A 4409-nucleotide genomic window follows, 5' to 3' on the forward strand; every position below is an offset into this window, starting at 1 on the left:
GACATGAGCCAAGATGTGTACAGGTGGAGGTGCTGTGCATCTGTGCTGTGCTTCCTCACGTGCTTGCTTCCAAAGCTCACCGAGGTATGCAAAGCTTAGACTTGTGTCTGCTCCAAGTGTAGATGGCTAAAAGCTCAACAAGGTCCACTTGAGGGTGGGATGAATGGTCACTACCCAGACTGCTGTCCAATAGTGGAGAAAGGACTTCAGAATTAGTTGCTACATGTTTTTGTAAGTGCTGAATAGCAAAAGAGCGTTGACTTTGGTAGAGCAGGATCTGGAACAAACTAGATTTGTGGTGGGGAGCAAATGAAATCCTCTTTTGGGTGAAGGACTGTCAAGTATCTGAGGAGCAAAGCTGTATCGGAAGTATGGAAGGTCTGTTGAGCACTGAGGAACGTGCTGGGTTGGGAAGGAGTGTGGTTGCTCTGGAGAGCATCTACCTCCAGACCAGACATACCAACAGGATCCTGCTTTGCAGAAGACACACACAGACAACACTGTAGTGTGCATTCATACACTGACATGAACCACTCCTCTTTCTGTAGTTAAGCCTTGGAAATGATAACATTACTCTAGGAACAGTAATCCCCCTTAGACAAGTACACTGTCTTTTCTTTTACATCTTCAGAAGTCTGAGTCCAGCGTGAGGAAAAACCACAGCTATTAGCAACTCTGATGTTAGTACTGATGTGAGGGAAAATACCTTCATAATGTACTCAGTCTTTGATGCTTGTGCAGCACATGAAATTAAAATGGGCAAAGAGTCAGGGCTGAGAAATATTGAGATTTAATAGAACAGGAAAAGTGGTGGAACTGGAAAAGAATAAAAGAGTGGCTGATATTTTGGCTTCAGCAGTGATATACATTCACAAAAGCGACTTTACCAGTTATCTGAATGCTCTTGATTTGTATCTGCTAGTTCAAGATCATCAAACTTAGTTTTCCTTTGTTACAGCACCAAAAGAGCTGTTGGAGCACAGGAGGAGTCTTAATGGAAGTAGAGTTGAGGGGAGCCTGAATCTGGTTTTGCATCTCTTGTTGTCAAAGCTAAGGCTCAACCTAGCCCCTTTAGAAGCAACTTAAGTTCAAGACTGATGAACTAATGCAACTTGTCCTGCAACCTGGCAGTGGATAGAAAAGACTGAAACCTGACTATGAGAAGAAGCACTCTTACAAGTAAATCGTAATGAACCCCCCAAAACCTCTGTGGGAAGAGGTTTGCAGTAACATCTCCATTAATTTTGATTTTGAAGAAGGCAATTTTGCTTTTTCTTTAATCAGAATGCTCAGACAATACTTAGAGTGTTCAAGTGTGCTCAGCACATGTACTGTACATCTCATCCTGTGGAGTGAAGGTGTTCTGTTGTGGGTATGATTCTGTTTTTCTCTTCCCCAAAGAGAAGGCTCCAGGGAGACCTTAGCTCCAGTGCCTAAAGGGGCTCCAGGAAACCTGGAGAGGGGCTTTGGACAAGGGATGCAGGGACAGGACAAGGGCAATTGCTTGAACCTGGCAGAGGGGAGATTTAGATGAGCCCTGAGGCAGAAGCTCTTCCCTGTGAGGGTGCTGAGGCGCTGGCACAGGGTGCCCAGAGAAGCTGTGACTGCCCCATCCCTGGCAGTGTTCAAGGCCAGGTTGGACACAGGGGCTTGGAGCAACCTGCTCTAGTGGAAGGTGTCCCTGCCCGGGGCAGAGGGTGGAACTGGAGGAGCTTTGAGCTCCCTTCCAACACAAACCAGTCTGGGATTCTATGATTTTAGGGGGAGAAAGGTTTACTTTTTTTTAGGAACTCAGCAAAGTCTGATTTACTGAAACTCTTCAAGACTTCTTTGTCTCCTGTTCGCATTCTAAAAACGCCTAAATTCAAGGCTACTCGAGTTTTGCATCACGACCAGCAGCCGTGCTTGTCAAACATGGAGAAAACACTATACTCCTCTGAGGCCTGGAGGAAGAATATGAAAGAGGATTTTTTTCCAAAATGCTCATTTGCCAATAGCAGGAAGTCATATTAGAATAGAGGAGGAAAAAACAGTGTCAAAGTTACCCAGTGAAAATAAGGGGGGTGGTAAGTAATTAACTACCTTGCAGGTAACAATCTAAATATTTCAGTTGGGTTTGGATTGAGAGCACTGGGTTGAAACTTGCCTGGCTGATGGACCAAAGCCTAGTTGAAGTCAAGTTCAAAGAGGCTTAATTTCAAGTGTAAGACACTTGATCACAAATGTCTACTGTATTTTTAGTTTGCTGTGTCAGCAGACACCGTTGTGTGTAGTTTCACTCAGCTGACGAACAGTATGGCAAAGTTGCCCTGTCTCAGTGAAGGCACTGGGAAACAAGTCAGCCGTCAGTTGAATTGATTTTGTGTGGTGTAAGACATGAACTTGGTGCATCTGAGAGGGCGTTTTTGATCTTGATACCATACGAAGAGCACAAGCTGCAACTCAGGAGACCCATTTCTCATGTGTGTGTGTTTGAACGTACCCTCCTGGACCTTATTTCTGATCATTGAGTTAAAATCAAGGGGGACTAATGAGAGGCTTTGCTGCAGCTGTAGAAAACCATAATTACATGGTAATGACCATAATTTGTGTGTTCTCCCTGAGCTCTACTTGCTCTGAGTAGAGCTGTGGCCAGTTCATACACGGGTGGACACTATTTGGGGTCAAACGTTTTGAGCATCATTGCTAGGGATCCAAAAGGTGACTGTAAAGTTGTGGGATCTGTTTGTAGCCAGGCATGCTCTGAGACCCGAGAGCCTTAAGTAAGCAGAAAGAATCATAGAACCACAGACTGGTTTGTGTTGGAAGGGAGTTTAAAGCTCATCCAGTTCAACCCCCTGCCATGGGCAGGAACACCTTCCACTAGAGCAGGTTGCTCAAATGCATGATTTATCATGGCATTGGGAGGGTTAGCATAATTTTGGGAAGCAAAAGATGCTTCTCCCCCTGCCTTCAACCAATCCCCTGTATCTGGTGCTGTCAAAAGATCTGGGTATGTTTAGAAGAACTAATGTGCTGTTAATTAGTGCTGCAGCAGGTAGCACTGGCCACACTAATTGCTAACAATGGGACTGTTACATCCAACTGGGTGGCTAACAAAATAAAGACAGATGGTGATGGATTAACTGACTTCTTTTTGACGGTGGTTCAGATGCTGGCTTGAGGAGATCCAGTCTGCTTGCAGAGGCTGCTGGTAGGATAAATTTGCTAGGACCCTGCCAAAACCCATCTTAATGAGTTAGCCAAGTGTTGAAATACATTTGTATTCTTAAACATTAGGACAAATAATTGAAAGACATCCAGTTAAAAAAACATGTCAGTGGATTAGAACAACAGGGGAGCAATGAGGAATTCATAGAACCACAGACTGGTTTGTGTTGAAGGGACCTTAAAGCTCCTCCAGTTCCAACCCCCTGCCACGGGCAGGGACACCTTCCACTAGAGCAGGTTGCTCCAAGCCCCTGTGTCCAACCTGGCCTTGAACACTGCCAGGGATGGGGCAGCCACAGCTTCTCTGGGCACCCTCTGCCAGTGCCTCAGCACCCTCACAGGGAAGAGCTTCTGCCTAAGATCTAACTAAATTGATGAACTTCTTCCCATGGCGTGGGATGTTTAGGTTGTTCCAGCTCAACCCCAAATGCACATATCGGATGCTAATACTCGTGTGTCTGCAGCCATGGAGCTCTGGCTGTGAGACTTTACCCCAGCCATAATTGAGCTAATTCCAAAACTAGTGTTTTCTAAGATGTGCTTTTTGAGGTGTACAGGAGCTATTCCTCCTCTTCTGATATTCTTAAATGACCTGTGCTCTAGCTGGCATTGATGAAACTTGGCCTTTCATTGAGCAGTGTGGGATTGTACTTTGTGTTCTTGTTATCCGTGTGGTCAAGGCAATGACGATTCTTTCACAAGCCAAGTCCCTTAGAGTCTCTTTCCCACAGACAAGAACTAATTAAGTGTGAAGATTAAAAAGGGATGAAATGCTCATATTGAATGTGATTGAGGTAACACGATCATAATTTGAGAAGTTAAAATAAAATCTCTTTTCTCAGCCTCGCTCCCTTAAAAGGTTCTTGCACAGGTTGTTTTATTCAGCAGAGGCATCAGATTCTCTCATTGCAGGCGTCAAACCTCCACAGCTGTGGAGGAGTAGAGGGAAAATGATCTGTTAGAAGTCTGTGTGGAGGAGTGCCAAGGGAGGCAGAGTTAGAGTATGATGAACGGTATCTATGTACAGATGGAAAGCAGATAAGTGCAGCCAGTGGGTAGTGTTTTATGCCCCTGTTTTGCTGGAGTCCTCAGGTACTTCTTGTGTGTGTCAACCCTATGTACTTTCAAATGAGTTTAAGATCCTGGGGAATTTCGTGGTTGCCATTACCTGAAGGTGCATCTGCAGAACCAGCACTAAA

This window comes from Nestor notabilis, unplaced genomic scaffold, assembly GCF_000696875.1.
Source record: "Nestor notabilis isolate BGI_N333 unplaced genomic scaffold, ASM69687v1 scaffold7489, whole genome shotgun sequence".
Classification (NCBI taxonomy): Eukaryota; Metazoa; Chordata; class Aves; order Psittaciformes; family Psittacidae; genus Nestor; species Nestor notabilis.